This window comes from Chamaea fasciata, unplaced genomic scaffold (genome assembly GCF_029207755.1).
Source record: "Chamaea fasciata isolate MVZ Bird 193981 ecotype frontalis unplaced genomic scaffold, bChaFas1.0.hap1 SCAF_5, whole genome shotgun sequence".
Classification (NCBI taxonomy): Eukaryota; Metazoa; Chordata; class Aves; order Passeriformes; family Sylviidae; genus Chamaea; species Chamaea fasciata.
In genome coordinates, this window is record NW_027094090.1 from 28,232,701 (window position 1) to 28,255,661 (window position 22,961).

A 22,961-nucleotide genomic window follows, 5' to 3' on the forward strand; every position below is an offset into this window, starting at 1 on the left:
CATTTTCCAAATAAGTGAAGGTTCTTGTTCTTCATTTTATTTGTGGACATCTGAATTTTATTAGCTTCTGTATTAACGCAGAAAGGATGAGGGGCTATGACTATCTCTTTTCTTCAGCTGACAGGTCCTGTTACTTTGCTGTTTGCCACCTAAGTTAATCCAAGTTCAACATCATTTGTCAGGTTACATGGAGGATGTCATGCCTTTGTAAGGCTGGCAGAGAAGTGAACTCTTAACAGAACTGCCCTTAGCATGAGGCTTCAGTGTGTTTAGTTCTCGTTCAGTTTAAACATAAAACCAGAAAGACATTCTGAAATTATCAAAAGCCATTGTTATTTTATCAAGATTTTTTCCAAAATAGGTTTTGATTTTGACTTCCAATTTTATTTTTTTTTAATGCAGATACCATCATTGAGTTGGTAATGTTGTTATTGGCATGAAGACGCAATTCTTCAAATGTCCTCAGGAACTGGAAGCTGAAAGTTTTGCACTCCATGCGTTTAACCTGAATCTCTGTCTCAACAGAGTTCTTTAATGAATTTTTTATTTTGGTAAAATAGACATCTTGTCAGTGTTTAAACTCAAAACAACATTAAATGTTAATAATGCACAGCTTCAACTTGCTGTACGTTTTAAAACTACCTTAGTGCTTCGAAGTCAGCTGGTAGCACTCAGTGTTAACCTCAATCAATATATGCCTGTAAATCCTTTTAAAGAACCTGCAGTGCCTATTTTTTTCTTATCCTATTTGTTTGCTTGGTTTTTTTTCTACCTTTAACCTGTTTGAATTCCAGTTCCCGTCTTTAAATTTGCTTTGTCAATAGTATACACTTACTCTCTTGCTGTTTGTAGTGTTTTGAGAGTAAAAGTATGTTTTTGAAGTTGTTTGTTGCTTGTGGTCCATGCCCCCAAGTATCTTTCCTTTTTTTATAAGGACCACTGGCTGTTCTCATGGATTATCCTAGACAGACTGTGATGCTGTGGTAACTGCAGAAAATAAAAACAATCTGATTTGCAATTGGAAAACAGTTTTACAACAAGAGCAGAATAAAATATACTTTTTATTTACTGGTTTGCTTAATATGTCTTTAAGTCTCCAATCTTTGCTTTTCCGTAGTCGTCCTTTAGATATTTATTGGTTTTATGTACATCCTAATAAACTTAACTGTTCTTTAAAGGAAAATGAAATAGTAGCTAAAATAATTATTATGTTAACTGGTTATTTTTAGGTTTAAATATATTTTCAAACAAATCCCCCTGAAGCTTAGTGAAGTGAAAACAGATTTTTATTTCTGTGTTTGTAGAAAAGAATTGCTAAAAGCTTATTTACCAAGTCAAGAGGCCAGTTTGAATAGTCTCTTATTTAAGATGAAAAAGAAATGTTTTCAGTGTTTTGAGGCTAAATCATCATTTTTAATAGGCTATAATTGCTAAGGTATTTTCCAAATACATTTTGCAGAATTTCAGTAAGACTTAGGTTTATCATAAGTTGGCATTTCACCCATCACAGATCCTAAGTCAAAATATTTGGTTTGAAAATGAGGTAACATCTTTATCATCATGCTTTCAGGAAAGACTAATGAGATATATTTGATATCCTAAGACCATAATAGTATAACAAAAATAATCAGGTCAGAGAAGAGGTACAAGTCTTATTTTTCCAGTAAATAGTGAAGTTAGAGAAGTACTTGAAGATGGCTAGGAAGTGTAAGTCATTGGTACTGGGGGTTTTCTTAATATGGGGAGGTGGTACTGAGAGAGAAGTAAATTAGGAGACACTGATGAGTGTTCAGGCTTTAATGGGGTATTCACAGATCCTTTCTATACCATGGTTTTTCTTTGTGTGTCAAAATACTGACTGATATTAGTGTACTGAATAAAACAGCATCAATTTTAATCATGGCCTTAGAAGCCCCTCAAAGACCTACCCCTTACTGAGTTCCCATTTGATTACTATGTATGTTGTAAACTCATCACCCTTTGAGCATGAGGCTGAATTTGTTTGGTGCATGTGCTATCTATACTTTTGGAGAAGAGCACAGCATATTTACCTGAAGCACCTGCAGAAAGTGCACTGGTTTCCTGGGTGCACTAGTTTTGGAAAACAGAGCTGCAGGCTCTTGTATAAGTAAAACCTGTCCTACAGATGGAGATTTCCACTGAGTTTGTAAAACAGGTAGCTATTTTGCAATTCAATATATGGCATACAATTTGGTAAGCAAAAAACGTGTTTTAAATGGATTATATTTAAATATAGAAATTAAATGTAAATTATATTCCTCCTTCTACAATTGAAAAGTCAAATAATTTGATACCTTTAGATTTGTGTCAAACACTCCTAATTAAAGGAGGAGACTGTGTCATTGCAGTGGGACTACATGACCTCAGGAGGTAATCTAACATAACTGTACCCTGGTGTCACAGCTGCTGGAGTTACAGCTCTGCCATTTTTCCAACTGCTGCAGTTCTGTCTGTGTGGCAGTTCTGTCTGCTATAAACCAGGTTTGCTGTACAGAAGGCAGTTAGTAAATAACTGAACGGGATGGCTGGCAACTCCAGCAGCCTCCTATGTGCAGAAATGATTCCAAACACATTTGCTGTCTAAGCTGCTAATAAAGGAAAGGTGCATCTGCTGCTCATCAGGTTGTTTGATAACTGCAGAACAGGCTTCTGCAAAGTTCTGGTTCTTGTAGAGTTTTCTGGCTGCTTTTTTTAAAAAAATCCTGTAGGAAGTGATTTGACAAATATGTGAAGTAGGGAAAAATTATAAAGGACACAACTTCTTTGGGGTTTTAAGCAGTGATAAACCCAGTTTCCATATGTGTGTGAATATTTAATGTCTTACTGCAGAGAAGACAAAATCATGCAATGCATGCAAATCAAAACCTGGACCTGCTGTGAGTTTGAGTGTGTGGTAATTTGGCTGTAATGAATATGATGTTAATAATTTTAATAAAAATTCCATGTTATAATACATAATAATGACTTTATTTCTACATGAATCATACCCGTTTTTTATTGTCTTTTTGGGTACCATATACAGCCTGCTACTTATTTCCTCCAATGTGCCAGTATTTGTATAGTGTATTTTCTTGCTGAAACTATCTTTTGAATGTGTGATTTTATTGCTTAGTTCATCTCTGTTGCTGTATAGTTTTACTGTCTTTAAAGGAACTACAAATAGTTCAGTTTTTTTTCATTGCAGAGGTAAAAAAGCTAGTATGCTTGTGTGGCTCCTGCTTAATGTTCCTGCAGTGGCTACTATAAAAATGAAATATTTATTCTATTCATGCCACTCAAAATCAGCAGTTAGTTGCTACACTAAAGCATTTGACAACTTACAGAATATTAACGACACATAGTCTTTGTGAAGATGTGAATGGCACATCTAGAGACAATACTTTGAAATCACAAGTATAATTACAAAGAAAAATATCAAATGTCCTATTTCCATAAATAATGCCAAATTATTCAAATGTATTTAACATCAAATGTAGTTCTGAATGGACTGCAGCAAGGAATGGTTTCAAGCCTTTGAGTATTTTTTTTTTAATATCCAGGTCAATAGTTGAAATTTGTTCTAAAACAGTAGTCACGAAAATTAATTTGCCTATCAGACGACTGACAAAAAAAATCTTTTTAAAATTGAGACCTTGAACTCTTAATTGTATAGTATCAACGTGCTCTGCCATAGTGAAAAACTTACAGTGTTTAAGAAGTTAAACCTGAAAGCAGTTTAGTGTGTGGTTTTGGGATAGATGTTCATGGTTTAGTCTCAGAAATAGAAACCAGGCTTAAAGTGGGTTGTGGAAGATGAAGCCCAGAAATGCAGTTATGTGCAACTTTTCCCTTTTGAAAATGGTCAAATTTATCAAAACGGCGACTTCCACGCCACAGCAACTGTGCCCAGTGTGGGTGTTCATGTAAGCACAGGTATTGTGTGTAGCTGCTCAGTTTTTAACACCCCCTTCCCTTCCCCACTCTGTGCCACTGCAGCTGTGCACGGCGGTGGTGCCTCGAGGGCCCCGTCTGGGGCCAACAGTGGGCACTGGGGAGAGCTGGGACACAGCAAGACTGGCACAGAATCAGGAGGTCAGGAGGTGTCTCCATCTGGTTTTTTATTAAGACTGCTTTACTGCTGAGTGCTGGTTTTTTTTTGAATGAAGTTCTTATATTTGAAACTAACTGGAAGCATTGTTACAGATTCGTGCCTTTTCCAACAAACAGCCTTGACTGCAATACTTGCTGGAGGAGAGACTTGAGATAAAATGTACCTCTTTGCTAAGTAGGTGCAAGCCCCCGTGGTTTGTCTCTGAGGAAAATTGTTATTCATTTTGTTTTAGGATCATTGGATAACAAGGACAAAGGGGTAGAAAGGAGTTTTGGTGTGTTTTTTTGGGTTTTTTTTTTTTTTTGGTTTTTTTTTTTTTGTTTTGGTTTTTTGTTTGTTTGTTTGTTTGTTTGTTGTTTTTTTTTTTTTTTACTTCAATATGTTCCTCAGATGTGATCAGCAAGGGGGAGAGGTTGTCTTCCCTGTCTCTTTAAACAAGCTGTGCCACTGAGGGGCGAAGTGCTGAAAACTGGGTGAGCCACAGCCAGTGCTGCTCAGTGTAAAGGAGAAAGCACTGCCACACACCACGTTCCTCTTGCTGTTATTTAAAAGAAAATTACAGCTGTCTGTGCCAGTGCTTTGGGGAGCCCAGTTCTTTTGTATGCTTGGCATGCTCTGTGTGTATGTACTGAAAACAGCCCTTAAGGAGTTTCAGGTGGCTAAACTTAGTTTCAAGTTGTCGGTCAAGTTACTGACACAATTCAAGCAGACAGCTTCTAAATTCTATCAAAACGATACAAAGAAAGAATGGTAGATAGCTGGAGAGCATTCCAGTAAAGTTCAGAGCACTGATAATGTGGATGTTTCTATGTGTGATGGTAGATGAGGGTGGGCGGAGGAACATCAGCAGCTGAATGTGCCCTCCATTCCAGCCAGATTGGCTTTGGGTAGTGGAGGCTCAGGTATAGCACATATATCACATGCAGAATTTTGGGCAACATGTGCCCTACCAAGAAGAAGAAAATTCTTGGACAGCTGAAGCATCCCAAAAAGATTTCTACATCCAAAGAAGACTATTTCATTAATTTTTTTCCCTTCCCTTGAGAACAGACAGAATCTTAGTTGTCTTGTTGGGACTTTTTGTTTGCCTGTTTGAATGATCTTTTAAAGGGTGCTTTTTGAATGAGGCTTTTTGTTTTGTGTTCCTGTTTGGTTGGTTTGGGTTTTTTTACAGAATCAAGATTGTAACCTCACTTTGTAGCGGTCGTCTTCGTCTCTTTATTGTCTTCCCTTTCTTGCCCAGGCTTGATTCTGTTTACTTATTTATTTTTTTTCTGTGTAGTTGTTGTAAATTCATTTTGGCTATGCATTTGATGTATTTAGTTTCAGTAACATCTAGTTAGCTACAGGCACTACAGAACCAGCAGATGTGTTTTGTTCCTGAAGCTGCAATTGGTTTTCTTGCTGCTGATAAATCTCCTCATCGTATGGTTGGGAAGTGCACATTTGTCTACACTTACACTGTGTTTCTGTATATTTAAATGGCTTTAGGCATCCAGTAGTCAAGGACACTCATTGTGCACAAAGAGGAAGGGCAAAGCATTTGTTCCACTATGAAAAGGCATAGACAACAGTACTAGAGAAAAGCTTAGTACAATTAAAGTTAATGCTGTGAATCTTATTATGGAGCTTCCTTATTCAAAAGTAACTTGAAAACATAAAGAAATCCCATGTACAAGATTTAACTGGATGTGCTGGTAAAATAATCAAGTGAATGAACCTTGAGTTGTTTGAAGAGGACTCTTCTCAGTCAGCTGTGCTGGAATCACTTTGAGGAAATCTCACACTCCTTGGCAACTTCTCTGTGTGATAAACAGCTTATGCGCCTTACATACGCGAACAAAGGCTCTCCCTGTAAAGGATTAAGAGAAATGGAACCTGTATGAGTCTGCATCCCCAGAGCGTGTGAGAAGGGATTTTCTGTAGCTGGCAGATAGTCTGCTTTGGCTGCTACAATAAACTTCAGGAAAATGTAGAAAGGAGACAAAAGTCTAAGAATTGTGATCAGGACATACATGCTACGATTATTTTGGAACAAAAAATAGTTATTCAGGTCTAGTTAAAAATTACTTAGCCTGATTATCCTATCATAATGAAGTTTTAAAGTAAATAAATAAATTCTGTAATCCTTAGAGGATCCTGCTGTTCACAATTTTTGCTTTGTAACATCACTTGACTTATTAGATACTCTTTAAAATTCACCTCTCAACCCAAGTACTTGGGTTGCCTTTTTGAAGTAAGGATGCACAAGTGACAGTGAATAATCATCTTGCATATAATTGTCTTTTTGAATGTCATCTCCGCTTTAAAGTATTTTCAGACTCCACAATCATAAAGGCATTCTTCATAAAGAAATTCAAAACTTTTGCACATAAAATTATGATTGTTGAAAACTTTACTGGTAAAGGAACTTGAAGCTGGAAAATGAAAAATAAAAAAAAAATCAAGTTTGTGTGTGCAAAAACGTGGCAAAGAGAACATGAATCTATCAAAACACGTACAAGGAACAAAATTAAAGCAAGGCTATGCATTTTTTTAAGTCTGTGTAGGAAATAGAAACATTTTGCCTCTTGCTTTTCAAACACACAGTAGTAGTAATATGATCCAGCATGCCTAATCTTGGTCCTGGTGTGATCATCAAATTGAAATATCGTCTTGGTCATGTGGACATGCCAGAAGACTTAATGGTATATCTTTCAATATTTAAGTCTGTACTCTAAAAATTATTATATTGACATGACTTCAGTTGTAATTATTAGGGATACAGAAGCTGTTAAGACATTCAGAGTACAAAATAACAGATAAAAGAAGCAGCCGATTTTATTATCATATCATGGTTGTGAGCCTTCGATCTGCTTCATTGCCCAAATTAACTGCAGGAGCAGCTTTTTTTTTTGGTCTTCCTTTGCCCCATTGCTGGGTAATTGTTACCCATGCTGAATTTCTAGATTTACAGATCCCATACTTGTTTGCCCTGTCCAACCTACCAGAGTCCAAAGCCTGTGTCTGGAGTTAAACTCCACCATGAGGTTAACTCTTCAACTGGTTGAAGGTCTCAGATGACTACTGCACTAACTGAATTTTCGTGGGATATGACTTTGACCTCAGAAAGCATACATGATTTGTTACTTTTCCTGAGTATTTTCATATGTCTGGGAAAAGTTGAGGACACTTGGAAAGGGAAGTAAAAAATGTGTAAAAAAAAGATGGATCAATAATGAGTGACATCCGACAGTTCCTAGGTATTTCTCAGAATCTGTTTCTTTTCTTACAAGCAGATCTCAAAGCGAGGAATTGTGTACTGTATGTGCACATCACAGGTTTTTTTGTGCTTAAACAGTTCAAGAGGTCAAAAATATGTTTGTTAATATGTAAATTGTGCACTAAGTCATTCCAAATGGTTATTTTAGTTAAAAGCTTCCTGAGGCTAAAATGGTACTAAGGTGAAAAAAAGAAATAGCCAAGAGTAATATTGTGATTACAAAAAAAAAAAAAGTGCATATCTCAGTGAACATTTCCAGAGGCAGACATGATTGTTTCTGTTGAAGAAAAAAAAGCTTTTGTGACTGAAAACCTTCTCCTAATAAAAACAAGCCTTTGAAATGGTTCCCTTACTTCCCAATACATTTTTAAGTCTTCATCACAAAGAGCCTGTTTTATTATAGCTGCTGTCCTAACATTCAAGTGACAGATTTTGCTATGGGTTTTGAGCTGGCCATTAAATATAGCACCTCCATTTTTTGAGTGTTTTGAGTAGCCCACTGAGTAGCTACTGTCTGAAAAGTGGGAGTCGCAGTGGGAAGCTGAAGGGGAATGGGCCTCTGGAGCATTTAGTGTTTAATGGATCTACAGCTGTAGTGAAGCAGTGTGCAGAAATAATTCTGATTAGGCTTGGTCAATCAGATGACAAAATGAGGCCTGCCCCTCCATCATTCAGCTCTAAAGTTCAGAGGACAATTTCTGCTTAAACCCAGTTAAACACAAAAACTCTGGTCAATCAGTTATATTTGAGCTGATTTCTTGATATAACATGTTCTCAAAGACGGAGGGGAGCAAATAGTTAAGCTACTACATTACCCAAATCGTTTTCTTCTGGGACTTCATTTTAGAAAGAATGATTGAAACCATGAAAATAGCTATTTTGAGAATTGAGCTTTTCCAAGAATTAAATGTTACTAAGTAAAAATAACAGTTTAATACTGTGCCACATTTGTGGCATGGTAAGTAGCTTCTTATTTACAGTTTCATGTCTGCTGTTTTTGTTTGAATGTACAGCTGTAAATGTACAGTTAAAGGTTTGTAACTGAATGGCAGAGGTTTTGCCTAATCAACACTACATTATTTGATGATAAATTTCCACATAAAAAAAATAATGACTTGTAATGGTAGTTTACCTGAATGTTTTTTTATCCTTTTCAGGTAAGTGTTTGCAGCTCTAGAATCAAGACGCATATGTGAAGTGAGAGCTCAAATTAGGATAGTCTGGTTGTATTTTGTAAGTTTAAGACTTCAGGTGGATGCAGTCATTACTGAACCTCACTGGCAATCTGCTTTGAAGTAGATTCTTGCTCAGGCTTTTGTGAGGAAACACATTGTTTTAAGAAGCCTCCAAAATGGAAAAGCTTTCAAAAGGACCAGATGAAGTTACTGTTCTGAACTGGTTTTGGTGCTAATAGAGGCTGACAGAATTCATCCTGCTACCTATGAAAAGATGCAAACCCCTTAAAGTTAGAAATGTTTTGACTGGACTTAAAAAACTGAAACAAATAAACAAAAACCCCAAACAAAAAACCCCCCTCAAACAAACAAAAATAAATACCCAAACAAAACCAAACCAAAACAAAAAAACTCAAACAAACAAGCAAAAAAACCCTCCAAACCAACCAACCAATCAAAAAAAAAAAAAAAAAAAACAAACAAAAAAACAAACCCCCGAAGACAGCAACCTGGATTTGTAATGGAACAAACCAGAAAGTTTTTAAATAGGATTTCTTTCTTTTGGAGCCGAAAAAAAAGTTAGTTTTCTGTACCAGTGTTGCTTCAAGGTAGTTCCTTGGAAAGGAATGATGGCCCAGAGGCTCATGTGGTGTATGAAATCAGTGTCTTTAGGGCGACGGGCAAGCACATTTGATTCTTTAAAACGTTTTCCTTTATTTCTCAGTACATTTTAATTTTCTTCCTTACACTGAAATTTCACCACTGACTACAGATTGTAGTTTTTGCATGATCTGTCTCTTAAACACACTGTTGGGGATAGGGGATTGTCCCACTGGCAAGTCATCAAGTAGAATAAATGCAAAGGAGAAATGAAACTATATCTCTAAGTAAATAGGCAAGTCAGAAGTAGCTGCTTAGAGGGAAATTGTGGATAATATAAGATCTGGATAAAAATCTTAATGCTGATTGCATTTTTTAATGCACAACAATGAAAAAATACACATACATATATGTATAGTTTTAAAAATTTAAATTACTCTTAAAAACCAAACAAATGGAAAAATGCCCTAATAGCGTGAGCGTAACTTTATTAAAAGGTTCATGCAGCTAAGCAGATTTAGCTCTGCTTTTCTATAAATACAGGGAAATGTTTAACCCCCTATTGTATGGCCACAAAGCCTGTGCTGATCACACAGAAGCTTGGGAGGGCCGAGGACAAAGCAATGGGCGGCTGGAAACGGCCCCTCTTGTATGTGCCCCTGCACACAGGCCGGCAACAGCAGGGCTTAGCTCCAGAGTTTTGTCAAGTTTGCAACATGAAGGGGAGCATGGTACAAATCCTTACCACTTACTAACAGGAAGAAAGGAAAAAGTAAACCACCAACAAAGGAAGAGGACCAAGACAGCTGTATAGCTACATGCACAAGGTAATGGCCGAGTTTCCTTTTCTATCCTGGTACTTCCCAGTCTCTCAAATAGTTGAGATTTATGTACCTTAGTATTAGTTAGTTTGATTTATTGGAATGAAGTTTTATGGAAATATCAGGTTATAACTTTAAACAGGAGAATAAACCTAGCTGTGTAAGTTACTGAAACATTCAACTTTGATTAATAGTCTAGGAATTGAAAGAATGAGGTTTTAATTTGTATCCATGAAGGAAGAGCATGACTTTGCAACACATTAAAGAGCAGATGAAATCTGTATTCTGTTTTGATTAGTATAATATGCATAAAATTTGGGCATTGTTCTTATGGATGTTAATGTAATCTAGGCTGGACTACCCACTCTACAAGTGTCTTCATGAGGGTGTGTGTATCAGAAATGAAAAGAACAAAAAGCTACTTTTGTTGTATTTCCAGTATATTTTTTCCATTATTGCTTTGTCAGAATTATCTAGGGTTGGGCACACGCTGAAATAGGATGGATATGACAGCAAGATGGATCACTGCCCTTATCAACCAACCAGGCTGGTTTCTCCTTTTCTGAGAACTCCTCATTAATCCTTAGCTCTGAAAGAAGAAAATACACAAGGCTGAACAATGGAGCTCTACAGTACTGGATTGCATAAAACTGTGCTTAAATACATTAAATATCACAGAGCAAATATTTTATATTAAAGAACTTTGCACAGTATTGTAAAGTAAACAGAAACTAAATTATATATATGTGCATATAGATACATTATTAATCTTATGAGAAAGCTGCATATTGTCTCACTATTGCTTTTTAAGGTTACATTAAAAATATTAAAGTGTCTTGACATTTTAAAGAATATTTTGAGTACATTTTATGTTAAACCATTTAGTCAATCAGATGAAGAAATAAAAAATGGATTTTTTGTATTTCGGATTTTTCACATTTGAGCTTTTTGCGTAGTTACCTGTTGGAATCTTTGTATTTCTTTTTCTAAATTTAGCTTCCCTGCAGCCTATCAGCATTTTTACAAGAAAAACAACAATACGATGGAAATTGTAGTTATTTCATGTGTATCTGAACAAATAAATATGCAGTAAGCATAATGTCAGGTGTGGAAAGTTAAAAAGTGTGCTTTTCATTTCCACAATATGCTAGTGACCAAGGAAATAATATGACCCCAAATATCTCTCCTAAATTTTAGAACATATTTCATCTAATCCATGGACTTATTTTAGAACCATCATTTTTACCCTCCTCCTTGATTTTTATTTCCTACTTGGTTTTTCCCCTTCTTTTAGTGAATCTTAGAAGTCTTGAAAAGACTACCCGTGGTGTCAACAGAGCTGTGGTTTTCTGCTGTGTATGAGATCTTACACAAGTCATCCCTGGGTTTCAGAACATGCCTAGCTTTTAAAAAATGCCCTTGAGGCTACAGGTGTTCTTAAATGGCAAAAACAAAAAGGCAGGGACAGATATCTGTCATCAAGGTAGGCTGGTTGGCAAGGGCTGAGCTACGTCTGCATTTTAATGCTTCAGAAAACAAGTCTCTTAAAAAAGAAGGCTGGCCATAATCTGTGTGTGGTCTGGGTGCTGTGGTGTTCCTGCAGCCCTGATAAGTCTCTGGTGTCTTTTAGTTCAGAGTACCTGGGACAGTGGGAACTGTGTTGCAGCCCATCAAAGTCATGATGTTATAGGCTAATACTGTAAATCCTGGGGTCTGCTCCAGTGGGTCCCATGGAGGTGCAGGGGGAGGCTGCAAATGAGGATGCAGTACCCGGAATGTGAGAATTGCAGGGCTGTCAAGAATGGAGAATCAAAACTTAAGGTAGTCTTACCCATGCTGTTATTTGGAAGGATTCTTCAGGCTGGAACGTTCCCTAAAGCACACTCAGGTTTTGTCTTGGTGAGAGTTTGTTGGGGGACTGAACCATCCAGGAGGCGGTGTGAATGGCAGGGTGGATGTAGCTGATACTTTGGTGTAATGGGATCTGTGTGATCACTGTCAGGATGTGCTGCGGGCAATTAGGAGCTGCACGCATGTAGCACTGCTGAATGCAACTTCTGTGTTGACTTTGGCTCATTCAGGTCCTGCTGGTTTGCAGGCAGCTTTTCCAACTGAATGTAGAGGCAGGGGGTTGGAAATGATTTGAGTGCCTGAATAAAGATTAAGGCAACGAAGTGAATGTCCTAAGAGAATTTCACCCCAGTGAAATAAACTATATATGTATGCCAAAACTCCTGATGTTACAAAGATAATGTATTTTTTCTGATGTTTTATTATGTAAGAGCAACAACTTGCTTTGGAAGAGCATGATAAAAAGCAATTTATAAGGAGTGTTGCTTCTTAGTGAAAGAAATAGCTACAAGAGTGTTGTAGTCAACAGTTATGGTTTGGCTAAGTGGTAGGCCAGTCTAACAATAAAAAGGCTTTTAAAAGTGTGTGGAAAGAAATTGTAGGATTGAATTTTCAATTTGAAGAGAAATTAAACTGATCTTCCTGTATCACCATTGTAAGCTGAGATGTTGCAGTCTCTCCTGGTTTACTTTACAAAACAGCATCAATCTGCAGTTAAGACTAAACAAGGAATTTTAATTACCTTCCTACAAATAAAATACTTTTAGGTATGGGACACAAAATAACCAGTGCTGCAGTGATGCTAATTTGCTGCTGTTCATTGCCAGTAAACTGAGATAAGGACTGCATATTGTGGCAAGCATAACTGAGTTTGCAGATAAGCAGCATGTTAAAGTTAAAAGACTTTAAGGGGAATCCTCAGAAAATTTTTGAAGCTCACTTTCAAAATTCCTGGTCCTTTTTGAACCTTGCTTACTTGAAAGTTCAACTCCTCGTGTGCACTACCATGGAAGGACAGGCAACCAGGCAACTTGTTCTCAACAAAACATTAAATGTGCTCAAAATAGGTTAAAGTAACAAAAACTAAGAGATGAGAAGGAAATGGCTACAGAATACTTGTCAGTAAATGAAGAAGGTAGCAGCTGAATTCAAAACAAACCTCTCCTGCTGTGTTCTCTTTCCTTGTTTTGTTCTTTTAAACTGGGGGGGGAGGGGAGTGGGGGATGTGAGTCCCATCCTTCCACTGGAATTTAGGATATTCTCCTGTAAAGTGGGAGTTAAGACAAATTACAAATTTCCCTTAAGTCACAGCCTTCTCTTTGTGGGCAAGTGCTGTCTGTGACCAAACATTTTCCGGCAACAGAGGCCTGCTGTCATCTGCTACCACTTCTTCCGGTGGATGTCTTTAGAATTTTGGGCACCTGTAGCTCAAAGAACACTGAAATGTTTAGTCCTGAGGTACCCAGTGTGCTTTAAGCTGGGTTACTGAACCCTGGAAAGAAGTGGTTAGGCTTCCTGATTATCTTGCTCAAGCTTTGTGAAGCACTGATTGGTTATCACTAACAGCGCAGTGAACCTGGATTAACTATGGTTGCTCTAGTTTGATCTGATGTAAGTGGCTATTTTGGAGAGCTAAATGCAAAACATGACTTTGAAACCTAGGGAGCTGCTTTTCTTTCTAATGGTTCTTGTTTTTTCTTTGGCCCAATGTATATTAATTAGTTACTATTAAAATACCATTTCATTTAACTTAAATGAATTTAGTATTGTGGCTTTATCGAGATGTATATAAAGTATTTATTGTAATTTAAGAGTAAATGTAATTATTTGCCTCTATAAATATTTCAGGTTGTATGTTATTTTTTCAGGCAAGGCAGTAACATAAAGACCTGTGTTGGGGGTCTTCCTAAACCAAGACAACCTGTCATACAGGAGATAAGAAAAGGAGGAAAGGCAAAGAGAGAGACCAACTTTCTCAGAAGTTATTTGTACAAAGGTAAGATAACCTTTCTTTCTAAATTTTATTTTTCCATGCTAAGTGGGAAAAAAAAACAAACTTCAAACTACTGGCATTGATTTTCTATCTCTCAAGTTTCTATCTTTGAATTCAGCTTCTATTAAGTATTATCCAGGATAATCATATAACATGTTATGCATTTACCTGCGTTTTCTTGTTTGTTTGAGTTAACTGTCTGTGATTTATGTTGTTGGGTTTTTTTAATTTCAGCTCAGATTTTAACTGAAGGGCGTATCAGAATATGTTACCTAGAAAAGCAGCTAAAAATATTTCATAGCTTCACATAATTGCAGATAGCCTTAATCATCTCTGATATTCTTTCCTGGAGAGAACAGGTGTCTGGGCTAGTCAACTAGTGAAACAGTAAGTCTGAAAAATGGAAGTTTTTTCTTCTAGCATTGACCACAGATTTAGTGATGGGAACATTCTGAAATCTTTGCTCAAATGGTTTAGGTCCTAACACCTTTTACCCAATCCCCCTTGGACTCCTCCCAGCTCTGGTGTTTGCACTGTATAACTCTTTCAGCATAAGAGGAGAGATAGCTTTACTTGAAGTGAGTAGTAGCTGCTGAATAGTCATCTGTGGTTCAGTGTCTGAATTTTTTAAACGAAAAATCTGATTTGGGGATCTTGAATGCAGTGTTATATGTAGCTAAGTGGAACAGAACTTCTCTTTTACAGTACATAGGCGTGGATAGTTGTAAAGCATTTTATCCCTCATTTATGTGGTCAGGCAGACAGAACATCACAAAGCATGAGTCATATTTAAAACAGAGAAGGGAGGAGGTGGTCACTGAAGCATTTTGAGTTCTGAATTACTTTCTGGCAGTGTTACTGAAAGTAACATGTAGTGCATCTCTCCTTGAAATGAAGATATTTTGTTTGCTTGTTTGTTTTTTACCTCTTCTGAAATGGTTCTCGTGTTAGTCACTCAGGAGTTAAATGCATCATTGGATAAAGAGAACTGTTACTGTAAGGTTTTTAAACTAGACTGCTCTGAAAAAAAAAAAAGACCATTGTAGACTCTGAAAGGCTTTTTGGATGGTAAACAAGTTAAGGAAGCTCTGAAGTTCTTTGGCTTTGCTACTGGCTGCTCTCACTCACCAGGATCCTGGCACCCTATCACTGTGCCTTCATTGCCTCCATTGCTCCAGTTCTCCTGTCAGGGAATGCCACCATACAATGCATCCCCTGGGGCTAATTGGATGAGTGACAACCACCCAGCTCCAAAGTGACAAGTGTTTGAATGCCTAATTGGGTCAGTGCGCAGGTGCCGGCTCTTCATGAATGAGATGTTCTAGCTTTTCTCTGTGACGTTCTCTTGGTTCCTCTCATTTTTCCTACAGTTGTGAAACAAAACTGTCAATACTTTGATGTGAGAGAAAAGGCTTTATCAAATGAGAAGGATGTTTTCCCATTGCCCTGCTTTGGTTAAACTAGCTTCACCGCTTGAGTACTGGCGGAGAAGACACACAGAAATTCGTTAAAGTGATGGAAGTTTGCTGATACAAATGGACATTTCAGTAGACAATAAGGTGAATTATTTGACTGGTGAAAACAAATACATTGCTCTCTATGTTAATCTCTGTGTTAGGTGGTTCTAATACTGTTTAGACCTACAGGCTTGGGCGTCAGAAAAAGCATGGGAGAGAAAAATAACTTCTTTTTTTGTATCCGCACAATGAGGCTTTTCCTAAGTCAAATAAACAGCTTGCGTTCATATACTGAAGTCAGACAAAGGCGACTGTTTTGTCTTATTGAAGGCTTGATATGTGCATAGAAAACAACTGATATTAAGCCCATAGTCTAAATTAGTTAGATGAATTTGACTTCCTTTTGTCTCTTCCACAAAGAACCATAGGATACCTGGTTAGAAAGGTTGTCTGGAGATTGTCTAGTAAAGCAGCTTGGTGTTTGGGCAGCTGTTGAACAACCACAGAGTAGAAAAGGGCTTTCCTTTGTTTAGGTGGGATTTTATCTGTTTTAGTTTGTGCCCATTGCCTTTTTACCCTGCTGTTGGGCACCACTGAGAAGTGTTGTTTAGCCTTATCCCCCTCACATATTTACACACATTGATAAGATCTCTTGGAGCCTTCTCCAGGCTGGAATCTCAGTGCTTTCAGGCTCACCATGTCAGATGCTCCAGTCCCTTAGTCGTTTTGTCAGTCCTACACTGGATTGCTTTCTGGGATGCTTATGTTTGCTTGTACTGGGCAGCCCATGGGTGGACACAACCCTTCAGGCATGTCTCAGCAGTGCTGAGTGGAGCGGAATGATCTTGATCTTGACCTGCTGACAACATATTTTCCTAATGCAGCACAAGATGCTTTTGGCCTTCCCTGCTGCAAGGGTACGCTGCCGCCTTATGGTACTGCTGGGAGCCCACAAGGACCCCCCAGGTGTTTTTCTGCAAAGCCTCTTTGCAGCAGATCATTCCTCATCCTGTTCTGGTGCTTGGGGTTATTCCTCCCAAGGTGCAGGACTCTGTATGTCCCTTTGTTTGACTTCATAAACTTTCTGTTGGTTTATGGCTGAACTTTTCAAGGTCCCTCTGAGTGCCAGTGCAACCGGCTGGTCTGTGAGCTGCTCTTCCCAGTCGGTGTCATCGGGAAACTTGCTGAGAGCGCACTGTATTCCATCATTCAGGTCGTTAATTAACTAGTTAAGTGGAACTGGCCCTACTACTGATCCCTGGAGTATACCAGCAGACTTTTCTCCAGCTAGGCTTCATGCTGATTGCAACCCTTTGAGCTCAGCGGTTCAATAAGTTTTCAGTCTATCTCACTGTCCATTTCTGTAGTCTATACTTTATCAGTTTGTCTGTGGGGAATTTATCTGCTGCTCTACTGCACTCTCAGGTGCTCCTGGCAGGGTGGCTCCAGGAAATCAGTGTCTCCCCAGTTCAAGGTTTGTTTAAAACAATATTCTCACTTTTGCTTTGGCTGACTTGAATGTGTATTTCTAAAATAATGCTTTTTCATTGGTGTATATTTAAAGGTGTGAAGAGAGTTATTTAAACACAGTCAAGTTTGAAAATATTCTAAGTGGTGTGAAGTCAGCTAGGTAGCTGCTGTCAACACTGTTTATACAGCAACTGTTTATGATCCTTGCTGTTCTTACTAATAAAAAACCTGCTGACGGAAGTGGAAAGTAAAGAGAAGAAAAGGCTTGACACGGTGTCTCACAGATGTTTAAGATAAACAGACTGAAGAGAGGGTACTTTAAATTGGTAGGAGTTAGAGGAATTGTTTATAATAACAGAAGTAGAATTTTTCAAGTTCATGTTATTCCTCGTAATATTTTATTGTGAAAAATGCCCTCATTCTAACAAGGCTGGCATATAATCTAGTTAAATTTAAGAAACTTGATAGGAGAAATTGTCTAGAAAAGAGAAGCACATTTCAATAATCTGTAGTTTCCTAACATCAGCAAAGAAAGGATGAAGAGAGTTTCTTATTCAAGAATTAAAATGTATGCATTTTGCATGACAGAAATTATCTCTAGAAATCAGAGACATTTTTAACAGATTGGAAAATGGAAGGCTCTAGAAAGAGAACTATTTTCATTTGTGGAAAGACATGAATTTATTTATGATAAAAAAAAAACCTCACAAAGCTTTCCTTTATTGATAATAAACTGATGTGTTTATAAATGTGTTTACAGATAGAAAGAGTTTAAAGAGAAGTAGCTGCAGCTCATTTAGGGACCACAGCCACTTTAGTTCTATTGAAGCCATCCCAAATGTGGTAAGTGTATGGTATCTAGGATAATTTTAGTGTTCATATAAAACATTAGGTTTTGTCCAGCTTTTTTTCATTCTTAATAATCTCTGATTTCCTCATATGTAGATTAAATTAAATGGACCTCTTTAATCACTTGTTCCTTTTTTAGATGTCTTGCTATATGTTTTTCCTATATGTTCAAAAAGGAGAGCATGTAAGGAAAAAAGTAATCCTGAGTTTTTCAGCTACTGATGCATACTCATTTTGCAAGAACTTTGGGTGATGACTTATGTAGGATAAAAGTGATACTCCTACATCCTTGCAAATTTGAGTCTGTTCCTGTGGTAACTGTGAATACAACCACCGATGCCATAAATAAATATTTTATAACTTTTTTTTTAAACATAATGTTAAAAGGGGAGGGATGGTAAAAAAAAAAGAAACATTAAACCAAGTTTTATTAGTTTGAAACTTTCTGGATCCCTAACAGCAACAATTAAAAGCATTTTAAATGTTATGAAGCCTGTTACATGCTTCTAAATATACAATCAAACATTTTCTGAGTGTGTCACTAGTTAGAAAGAGAACCAAAAGCAAGTTGCAAGTTTCCCAAGTTGACAGTACTCCCTGTGGCTGATGCTACTCCAATTACAGGACAACTACCAGATTACAACTAGTTCTTTCTTAATTAATACTTCAATAGCTTGTGCATATCTTTGTTTTATAAGGAAGCATGGAGTGAAAATATAGGAGAGGTATTGAAACAGTAGAGTTTATAAATCTGACACAATTTTTAAGCTTCAGTTGGAGAATTTCTTTTTATGTGAATGCATATAAATTTTACTTGTGACTTAAGTCCTCCTGAAGTTTGGAAGATAGTGAGGTTTATACAGTTTTGTCAATAACCTTTCCCCCATAGAATAATAATACTTCAAGTAAAACTTACATGTAATTTACACACATGCATCTACTTATTGCAGCTAGTCTGTAAGGCAAATATATAACCTGATCTTTAAAGACTCTTCAAGCTATATATTCAGTAGAAAAATACAATAACTTAGTTTTTGAGGTCTTCTGGTAGAACTGGAAGTCATCCAGTACAGCCTCCTGTTCAAAGGAGGGGAAACTGTAGAGTCAGAGCACATTATCCAGCGTTTTGCCCCAGTCAGAAATCTCCAAGGGTGGTGTTTCTACAGTCTTCTTGGGCAACATAATATGTCCTTTGCAGCTCTACTTGGGAAATTTCTTATTTAGGTCGGATTGAAGTTTTCTTTGCTGTAGTTTTTGTCTACTGCATCTTGGCTTTTTGTGGTGCACCTTGAAGTCCAGCTGTGTATTTTCTGACATCCCCCATCTTCTGTGTCTTTAGGCATTGGTGTTAGGGATGTACAGAAACCTGAGCATTACCCTGACTCAATACATTTTAAAATTCTTAGTTACTGTTGGAAAGCAATTTACTTACTTGCCTTACTTCTAAATTTCCTAACTATTTTTTGGAGTATGTTAACATGAGAAATGGGCAATAAAACATAGTCCTGAAAAGACTGCAGCATGGTGCAGTCTTTTTGTATTGAAATCCCAGAATGCATCATTTTTTCTGTGTTTGTCATGGAAGACTTGGAAATGCTGAATTTTTTCTAGAATTCTTTGCCAACTTGTAAATTTGTGTTCACAATTTCAGTAGTGTGTTCTGTACGGAGAAGCTGAAACAAAGAACATAATTGAATTTTCAGAAAAACTTGTGATACTGTATGACACAAAAGATGAGCTTACAAAATCATTTAGGAAAAGACCACTGGAAGGGATTACAGCAGAATGTAAAGGACAAAGGGTAACAGTTCAACATGGAGAGGGATAAATTGTTTTTTAAATTACTATTGGGTTTTAAATCACTGTTTTTCATTACTGTCTATAATAAAGCAAAAAACCCACAGGTTCTTGTTTTTGTCATAAATTTATAGAAGGGTTAGTAAATATGATCAGCATACATAATATTATGGGATAATCTGGATAGATTTATGCATCAGAAAAATGTAATGAAGGCGGCAAATGTTGTGCATTTTAATATCTGGAGGGATTCAGCCTTTGCTGAAGGCTGATGTTGTTTTGCAGAGGAGTCTAAATGACCCTTTAATTATTTGAGTATTTTTCTAGTGTTTTGCAGCAGGACTGTATTATGTCTAAATGTATGTGAATATTTAAGTGACTGATACAATGTAGCCCTTCATTTCAATTTTCTACTATTTCTATCAAGGAATTCATATTCGAAAAGTGTTAAGAGAGCAGAGTCATTTGTGTGTTATTGATTTAGCTACATGTTCATCTCTGCCACAAGATGTTTGTGTTATCAGTGTTACAGATTGGTAGTTCATGGAGAGGTATCTGGAATGTGTGGATTTATTTCTAAAAATGTAATATGCTAGCAAATCTAGATCTGTGCTTTAGATAGAATGAATAAAGGCAAGTAGTGTGTTGTAACTAACTTCTTTCTTCCCTTAATTTCCCAATAAATGTCTGTGTCTGTTAGTTCTCCCTTATCAGAACCCTACAGTAGCACTAGGGGAAGGCACAGCATGGATAGAAAGTAATTTACTGCTGAAAATAAGAGTAATTGCTCCATTGAATGAGCTTTAATCATGATTTTGCTGCAGTCTTCAGGTTCTGAACTGTTTCGTTATATATCTCTAGGAAAAAAATACCAGTCCTTTCATTGGGATTGGAATTGCTTGTGATTTCAGAGCCTCAGTTTCTTCTGAGTAAACTGAAACTTAACCTTCTGAAACTTGCAGAATTGTTCAGAGAGGCCAGGTAGAAGCTGCATTTATTTATTTATCTATTTATTTATTTATGGAGACTGCACTGCTCCCAACATAACACTGTGTGTATGTCACCCAGAATTAATTCCTCAGTGACTCCTGTTGTCTTCAGAGGAAGATGAGGTTGGTGCCTGACCTCAGGACAATTTTCCATGAGTCTCTTTTCTTCTTCAGTAGAGGAATTCGGTCTATCTGCATTTCAGAGGCTCAGCAGATTCAGAGCAGAGGTACCTCTAGTATCTTTGGCTTGTTTTTGTGAACAGAGGATGATGCACTGTTGCATCACATGTGCTTCTGCAAGCAGATCAGACCAAGCTTATAATAACAATTTAGCTTCAGTCTGATTCTTAAAGCTTATTTTTAATTAAAATTGAAATAATGCCATTAAAGTTAACCCTTCATGATAATGTATTCCAAAACCACCAGCAGGTCTGAGTATCTGTGTACAGATACTCTGTACAAGTCTTGATTTTTCAGAATTAAAATTTAAAGATTATTCACTAAAATATTAATAATACAACATATCATGAGTGATTAACAGCCTGTAGTCTAGCATAAACCTTTATTTTTTGTGGAGAACTTGTTTCCAAACAAAAAACCTCCAAATGGATTATTCGTTCTATGCTAGGCATCTAGTATTATTGCATCTCAGTGTTACTTCAGTTTACATTTTCCTAACAGATAACAGAGTTTCCAGAACTGCATGAGTTGTATAGTGTACAGTATTGTGGAATGAATTCAGCACTTTTAGGATTTTTGCTGAAGTTATTTGACATTTTCTTTGAAAATTTCTTTAAAATAGATGATTGTGGTTTAGCCTCCATATTTTCTGTCTTATGAGAATTATGAGTCTTTTTGTTTCATTATTGACAATTATTTATTTTGAGAAGCACAAATGTGAGACTCTAAAATTGTTTCAGTTACAAAAAAAATATTTTACTAACTTCATGTTCCTCTCCCCTGTATTTATTATGTTGTATCATCATTTGAATCTTGCTGACCTGAAATGTATGGTACACAGTCAATTTGGAGGACCTGCCAAGAATGGAAGAACTGTATAAGGGGGATGAAGAACAGCAGAAGTTTAAATTTCTAAGAAACATTTTAAAACAGGAAACATTTTAGTTGTATTGCCAATGTAGTTAGACACTAATTATCTGAATATCGCAGTTCTCAAAGTACTGTTCAGAATGTCAGATTCCAGCGAGAATGGTGAGAGGTTCTACTTCCGTATATGGCTGTATTTAGCTCAGTAAATTTCATCCAGTCAAATATTGATTTTTATGACTGAAGGGCAAATCTTCCCTCCTCACTGACTGTGGAAAGATGAACTACAGGCTGTTCCCCTGGAGTCTCTCAGGGCTGAGCTACACCTTGGAAGTCTTGTTGGCAATTTACTGGGCAATTAAATTCCCAGGAAGTACTTCATAGGAAAATGGATCTTTGGCTGGCAGGAGTGGATGTTTTCCAGCCAAAGAAAAGAGAGAAATGTTGCAAGAAGATTTAAACCCTGTGGATATATATTAAATAACCTACCCCTAACTGTCAGGTCTTTCTACTAGCTCAGGTGTGTTCAGACAGATTTCTCCAGTCTGCCACATGAAATGGCAACTCTCAGGCCACAGAGGTTTGGAAGGTACTGAATCCTTCATATCTAGAACATCAGACTGCAGAAGGATGATATGCTTCCACCCATTAATGTGTTTCAAATAGTTGTAAAGGTTATGAAGTGCAACCATATACTGAATGATGGTGTGGAATAGCATAAAGCAGCCATTCATCCAAATGGTATTAGTTGCCTTGGACTGCTTGCAGGGCCCTGAAGAATCCGACAACTTCAGTTAATGCAAATTAAATGGATTAAGTCTCTTGCCATTTACTTTAACTTTTTTTTCATGATGCTTCTTCATGTCTCATTGATTCAGCTGGTAGAGTGTTTGCTGTTGAAAGAGTAGACAGTAGTTCGTGGGTTTGGGGCCTTTGGGACCTTTTCAGAACAATGAGGTGGTTCAGGAATGTGGAAAAATTATATATTCATGAGTTATATTAGTTCATATAAAATGCTGCAAAGACACAAAATATTCATGCAGCCTGCAGATACTAAAGTGGTTGTGGGATTTAATGGGAACTATAAAAGTTATTTTTCTACATTAACATTTGAATCTTGTTTCTTTCCTTACACAGTTCCCACAAAACACTACCTGGTGTAAAATACGATTGGGATTCTCAGCATTTTCACATGAATGCTGCTATCAGCTTTGAACTTAATTTATAAGTAACTTTTAATCTGAAGGTTTTGTAAAACCAATTTTCTCACTACAGAAGTATCCTTTGTTTAGGCAGTTGAAAATCAACACAAGTCAAGAGAAGCTGATGGAGCATTTTTTTGACTCCTTTTTGGAATCAATGCAGAAAAGTCATGAATAGCTTATGCCTAAACTATAAGCAAACCGTATCCACGCCTATTCTTTTCAAAACCAAAGTAGTCCTTCTAAGGTGTTTGATGCTTATTTGCTGGTATCAAAGAAGTAAGTTATGAAGAGGATTTTGAGAGTTGATTCTTCATACTGCTGTTCCAAAACTCGT

The 22,961-nt window shown here is 37.0% G+C and overlaps 1 protein-coding gene across 8 annotated transcripts in view; it reads left to right on the forward strand.

Moving 5' to 3' along the window:
* NRCAM (neuronal cell adhesion molecule) overlaps nucleotides 1-22,961 on the forward strand; it is a 148,417-nt gene that overhangs the window by 31,872 nt on the left and 93,584 nt on the right. For 7 of the 8 annotated variants that reach the window (XM_066183094.1, XM_066183088.1, XM_066183089.1 and 4 more), the window contains exon 2: nucleotides 13,689-13,816. The gene's annotated coding sequence lies outside the window, so the exon portion shown is untranslated. Of the gene's footprint in view, nucleotides 1-7,798; nucleotides 9,976-13,688; nucleotides 13,817-22,961 lie in introns of those variants that run through there. The other variant, XM_066183086.1, reaches the window with a different exon arrangement.